The sequence below is a fragment of the Schistocerca serialis genome, chromosome 2 (assembly GCF_023864345.2).
Source record: "Schistocerca serialis cubense isolate TAMUIC-IGC-003099 chromosome 2, iqSchSeri2.2, whole genome shotgun sequence".
Lineage (NCBI taxonomy): Eukaryota > Metazoa > Arthropoda > Insecta > Orthoptera > Acrididae > Schistocerca > Schistocerca serialis.
In genome coordinates this window covers 594,110,421-594,117,842 of record NC_064639.1, presented here as the reverse complement: position 1 = coordinate 594,117,842, position 7,422 = coordinate 594,110,421, and positions in this window count along the sequence as shown.

Sequence of the window (7,422 nt, the reverse complement as noted above, 5' to 3'; positions counted from 1 at the left end):
GCAGTGCTCTTGCATGTCAAAAGTGTGGCCGAAACGTTCATGCCATCTGTGGACATTCTCCTGAAGACTGCAGAAGGAATCTTGATGCAGCTCTACGTAGGACCAGAATTCATTGTATCTCCAAACAACTCAATGAGGATTGAAGACGTTCCTGACCACGAGACATCTCCGACCTGCAGCTACTTCTCTGTCCACAGGAAGAGACCAAGGCTTCGTCAGGTGTATGTGTAACGCGAAATATCAAAATATAATGCGTCTTTCTGTGAAAAAGAAAAGTAAGTGCTATTCAAAATGTCAGCTTAGCTGCTGCGACAAGTAGGTCAGGCCAGTTCTGCTTATTGTTTTACCGTTAACAATATTCTGTTCGCATTCTTATTTAAGCGGTGAAATACTTGAACAAGATCAAATTGCCAAAATAAGTGTTTTTTTGCGAAGAAGAAAAGTAAGTACCTACTGTAACAAGCACTTCAATCTCAGTTCTGCTTTCATTGTTTTTCAGTAAGACTTTCCTCTGCTTTATTTCACAGTTTTATTATTCCAGTTTCAAATGCGTATTATATAATGAAGGCTACTCTTTTGTGCTATTTTAACGCCTTGCGTAATGGCACTGGTCATTCTGTAAACGCCTAGGAATTGTATACAGAGCCTAGGAAAAGTATGTAACATCTTCATAAAAAACATTCCGCGTAAAGCCATCAGGCATTCTATTCATTGTCTAGGCTGTTGTGTTGGCAGAAGAGCCAACACCGTGTTACTAGTGGAGGCCGAAAGGTACGCGTTTTAGCTCACGTAGGCTGGCGTGAGGAGGGAAGGACTATACTGACGTGAGGTCTGGAACATGACAAGGAATTAGAATTCAGAAAGCGGACGTAATTAGTTTGATACTTGACTTTAATCCATTAATGAAGAACGTCGCTCTTGACGGTACATGATTCACAATATTATCTGTTCAGAATACATTCATAGTAACTGAATATGGCGCCTTGCTAGGTCGTATCAAATGACGTAGCTGAAGGCTATGCTAAACTGTCGTCTCTGCAAATGAGAGCGTATGTAGACAGTGAACCATCGCTAGCAAAGTCGGCTGTACAACTGGGACGAGTGCTAGGGAGTCTACAGTAGACCTGCTGTGTGGCGGCGCTCGGTCTGCAATCACTGATAGTGGCGACACGCTGGTCCGACGTATACCAACGGACCGCGGCCGATTTAAAGCTACTACCTAGCAAGTGTGGTGTCTGGCGGTGACACCACGTGGACAATGCCAGTAAGATAGAAATGTAGAATAGTTAAACGTTGTTAGCGAACAGGAAAGTTGTACTTATGGCATAACGGCTTATGATTAGAACGATTATAGAATCAGAATTTGTAATAATAATAAATAAGGCTCAAGATAAGAGAGAGGGGGATAGGAGGTTGATAGAGGGGTGGGAGGATATGGACAGAGAGAGGGGGAGCGGGAGAAGATGGATAGACAGAGAAAGAAAGAGGAAGAGATGGACAAAGATAGCGGGAGGAGGAGACGGACAGAAACAGGGGGGAGAAAGAGATTACGACGTGTACCCAAATCCCATTCATATTGAAAATGTGTGCTTTTCTTTTCTGTTTAACCAGAGTGAGTCACGGCAATGCGTGGCTGGAAACAGGTAATTTCATGATATTATTTGAGGCAGTGTTCGGTGACAACAAAGCAAATCAGCTGTCACTCTATCGAATATAATCATAACAGTAACAAAGCACTCTCCTAAACCAGGTTAAGAACGGGAAGGCATACTGGGTCGATATATTTGCCGACGAAAAGGAATTATGACAACAGCTGTCGAAAATACAGCAGAGGGTCAGGAGAAAGTAGAACAGAAGAGAATAAAAATTCTGGATGAGGCGGAAAGAGGGGGACACCAGACAAGAAAGCTTTAGTCTGGGAGAGGAAACAGCAACAGTTTCAGGAACCTGCCCATAGGGAGACCAACTTATGATGATGACGATTACTGTAAAGGCACAGATATGGTTACAATGAAATGAATACCCTTAGCTGCGTACAGGCGTTGACATAAGTCAACGGGGACAGTTGAAAAAATGTGTGCCCCGAACGGGACTCGAACTCGGGATCTCCTACTTACATGTCAGACGCTCTATCCATCTTTTTTTTTTTTAATCTCATTGTGTTTGCGTTCGTTGCATCTGCTCGGGGCGGACGTCGTAAGACATCCGTTTAAGTTCGTTATTGATCGATTAACTTTGTTTTATTACAGAGGGCAGCTAACACTCCCCATCTGAGCCACCGAGGATACAGAGGATAGTGCGACTGCAGGGACTTACCTCTGACACGTCTACAGTGAGACCCACATTCGCAACTTATTGCCCCGCACTATATTCATAGTGCCACTGTTCATCAAACTCATTACTCGCGGCTTCACCACCGATTCCCGTAAGAATTGGGGCACTGTTTGTGCTTCTGCAGAGAAGAAGATGGTCAAATGGCCGGTGAGCCTTATATATATATATATTAATATATATATATATATATATATATATATATATAGGGTGAGTTACCTAACGTTACCGCTGGATATATATATATATATTAATATATATATATATATATATATATATATATATATATATAGGGTGAGTTACCTAACGTTACCGCTGGATATATTTCGCAAACCACATCAAATACTGACGAACTGATTCCACAGACCGAACGTGAGGAGAGGGGCTAGTGTAATTGTTTAATACAAACCATACAAAAATACACGGACGTATGTTTTTTAACACAAACCTACGTTTTTTTAAAATGGAACCACGTTAGTTTTGTTAGCACATCTGAACATATAAACAAATACGTAATCAGTGCCGTTTGTTCCATTGTAAAATGTTAATTACATCCGGAGATATTGTAACCTAAAGTTGATGCTTGAAACCTCCGACGTTCAGTTGCGTGTTGTAACAAACACGGGCCAAGGTCGGCGAGCAGCATCTGCGGGGACATGTTTACGATGACGATCGTGTTTACGAGTGTGGCTGTAGTGCACTGTTGTGGTTTGGTCTAGCTGTCGCAGTGTCCGCATGTAGCGCTTGCTGCTATTGTTATTCTGCATTCGTCTCCGCACGCAGACCAACTGTAGTACACCATGTTACCAGACGTCTGTGATAGTGTAGTGTTGTAGGAACTGTGACCATGGTGTATTCGAACTCTGAAAAGGCGGAGATGATACTCATCTATGGCGAGTGTCGACGAAATGCAGCTGAAGCCTGCAGGGTGTATGCAGAACGGTACCCGGACAGGGAGCATCCAACGTGCCGCACATTGCAAAACATCTACCGCCAACTGTATGCAACAGGTATGGTCGTAGCACGCAAACGGGTCCGTAACAGGCCCGTCACAGGAGAAGAGGGTGCAGTTGGTGTGTTAGCTGCTGTTGCCATGAACCCAAACGAGTACACGGGACATTGCGAGAGCCGGTGGACTGAGTCAAAGTAGTGTCATGCGCGTACTGCATCGTCACCGCTTTCACCCGTTTCATGTGACGCTACATCAGCAATTACGTCGTGAAGACTTTAATCATCGAGTGCAATTCTGTCAATGGGCATTAACATAGAATGCGTTGCAGTTCTACCTGTTTACCGATGAAGTGGGTTTCACAAACCACGGGGCAGTGAATCTACGGAACATGCATTACTGGTCCGTGGACAATCCTCGCTGGCTCAGACAGGTAGAGCGACAGCGACCGTGGACTGTAAATGTATGGTGAGGAATCATTGGCGACCACCTCATTGGTCCTCACTTCATTGCAGGCGCCCAAAGAGCTGCAACATACATCGCGTTTCTACAGAATGATCTGCCAACGTTGCTCGAAAATGTCCCACTGGAAACGCGTCGACGTATGTGGTATCAGCATGATGGTGCACCTGCACATTCCACAATTAACACTAGGCTGACCCTTGACAGGAACCACGTGTGTCCGTGTACCTCATCCCTCATGGTAATGTACATGTGCGTCAGTGAAAAAGACCAATAAAAGGGTGTTAGCATGTGGACGTAATGTGCTGTTACAGTCTCTTTTGTACCTAAGGTCCATCACCGTCCCTTTGGATCCCTACGTAATTCGGTGCTCTCCGATACACACGATCGAACAGCGGAGGAGTGGTACTCAAGCGTCAACTTTAGGTTACAATATCTCTGGATGTAATTAACATTTTACAATGCAACAAACGGCACTGATTACGTATCTGTTTATATGTTCAAATGTGCTAACAAAACTAACGGAGTTCCATTTAAAAAAACGTAGGTTTGTGTTAAAAAGCATACTTCCGTGCATTTTTTTTATGGTTTGTATTAACCAATTACACTAGCCCCTGTCCTCACGTTCGATCTGTGGAATCGAGTCGTCAGTATTTGATGTGGTTTACGAAATATATCCAGCGGTAGTATATATATATATATATATATATATATATATATATATATGAAGATGGTATCTGTTCTTTCGGGAATGTCCGAAAGAACAGATAACATCTTCATATACATACAAATATGCTCCGTTGCTTCGTTTTCTTAAAAAAGGCCACTGGAGTGATGTTGACGAAACCCCATAAGCTGCATTGAGAAGTCAGTGTTTGAACCCTGGAATGGCTCATAGCGTACGGGGATTATTCCCTAAGACTTAAGGATTGCAGCCCAGCAGTGTTGAGTTCTTGCGCGGACGTTTCGGGTGACAGACAGGCAGCTATTTTTTGCCATTACAGTTACAATGAGAAGCACGTTGATATAAGCAGTTGCTGTTGTGGGAAAGGTATTGAATGCGCAGGACGGTATTATGAGGGACTGGGAGACACCATTAGGAAGTGGTCCGGCCTCTGTTGATTTATTTTGTGGGCCAAACATAAATGGAGGCTCTGGCTCGTTAGTGAGTCACTCCCTGGGCGCGCAAACAAGCGGCGGCAGCGACGCGGCCGGCTACATTCAGGAGAGCACACACACACACACACACACACACACACACACTTCTACACGCGCCCACTTGAAACGCCTCTCCTCTCCTCTCCTCTCCTCTCCTGAGAGCCACAGCCAGCTGCTCCGCACGTGGCCGCCACGGGTGAGCGGACAGCCGGAAGACAAACACTCGTTAACGAGGCAGCACCCAATCAGCAGCCCGGCCGTTGCAGCGTGGACCGCGAGGCGCAGTACTTAGGAGGAGCCGTCTGTTTCTCCACGTATCTGCCAGCGTGCGAGCGTAGACGTGTATGAATGAGATGCCCGGAGGTGGGTTGGTAATGGTAGGGGGAGGAGTGGCTGGGGGGGGGGGGGAGGGGAAACCGCAAAGTGGCAAGGTTAGGGAAAAGAGGAGAATGAGCAAATTAAAGATGGGGTGGAGAACTGATGCAGATACAGTACACCGAGACGAAAAAAGTAATGGGATACCTCCCAGTATCGTGCCGGCCCCTCCTTTTGTCCGACGTATTGCAGCAACTCGACGTGGCGTGGACGCAACAAGTCGTTGGAAATCCCCTGCAGAAATATTGAGCTAATGTTGTCTCTATAGCCGTCCATAGTTGCCAAAGTATTGCTGGTGCAGGACTTTGTACAAGAACTGACCTCTCGATTATGCTCCATAAATATCCGATGGGATTCACGCCCGGTGATCTGGATGGCCAAAACAATCGCTCGAATTGTTCAGAATGCTCTTCAAACTAATCGCGAACATCTGTGTCCCAGTGACATGATGTCATTGCTTGGGAACGTGAAGCCCATGAATGTCTGTAAATGGACTCCAAGCAGCCGTACATAACCAATTCCAATCAATGATAGGTTCAGCTGGACCAGAAGACCCAGTCCATTCCATGTAAACACAGCCCTCACTATCATGGAGATACCACCTGCCTGGCAGAGCGGTTCTAGGCACTTCAGTCTGAAACCGCGCGACCGCTACGGTCGCAGGTTCGAATCCTGCCTCGGGCATCGATGTGTGTGATGTCCTTAGGTTAGTTAGGTTTAAATAGTTCTAAGTTCTAGCAGACTGATGACCTCAGATGTTAAGTCCCGTAGTGCTCAGAGCCATTTTTGAACCATCAGCTTGTCAACTTGGTGCCATGACTCTGAGGGGTCTGCGCCACACTCGAATGCTGCCATCAGGTCTTACCACCTGAAATCGGCATTTATCTGATCAGGCCATGGTTTTACAATCGTCTAGGGTCCGGCCGATATGATCACGAGCCTAGGAAAGGCACTGCAGACGATGCTAGCAAACCCTACGCAAACGCCACTGCACTTGCTCGTTAAGTGGAGGACGTCGGCCACGGCGTTGCCTTTGGTAAGAGATAATGCCTGCAATTTGGTATTTTCGGCACACTCTTGACACTGTGGATGTCGGAATATCGAATTCCCTAGCGAGTACCGAAATGGAATGTCCCATGCATGTAGCTCCAACTTCTATTCCACGCTGAAAGTCTATTAATTCACTGATCATAGCAAGGCCAGAATCAGAATTTTATTGTCTCATTATACACATAAGTAAATAACTGATCTAAATTACAGGAGATTCATCAATATAAATAATGTAACTAAAAATGTACAATGTGTCAAAAAATAAAAATTAATCTTAGTTTGCTAAGATCATTACAAATTTATTTCATTATTCAAGAAAGAAATCTTCATCATCATTTGAAAATTCCATGACTGAATAATAACATTTTTAGACTGGAATGGTGGGTAATTTTATTTTCAGTTAACTTAGCTCATACTGTGAAAGTTTTTCACTTTTGATTCACTATAAATTTTCATTGCCTTGTATTGAGAAATCTTGGAATAGTGTTTTTATTTATGACATGGGTACATGGAGGTATATTTGTTACTTGTGTCATATATATGTTGCAAAGGGTTTCTATAAATAACTCTCGATGGGGAATTCATTCTGTGGTCTCACTTTCGATAGGTACACAAGTGTCAGCTCCAAATAAAACTGTTATATTTACAGGTAAATGATTTACACAAAATAAAACAGGATTGAGACTAAAATGGAACTTTTGTGACTCGTTATGAAATACTTTCCCATTCTGAGAAATAATCTCCTCCATCCTAAGTTATAACTACCCTTTGTTTGCTGTTAAGTGTTATACGAATCATTTCAAAGCACTAATGTTCACTAAATTTCTTCGTAACTTATCCTACAGCGCAGAGTGGTTTACGAAATACACAAAATGAAACAGGACTGGACCTAAAATGGAACTTTTAGTGTCTCCTTAAGAAATACTTTCCCATTTGAGAAATAATATCCTCCGCCCAATGTTATAACTACCCTTTGTTTCCTGTTAAATGTAAATTTAATCATTTCTCAGCACTACTGTTCACTAAATTTCTTTCTAATTTATGCAACAGTGCAGAGTGGTTTATACCATCAAAAGCCATTGTGAGGTCACAGAAAA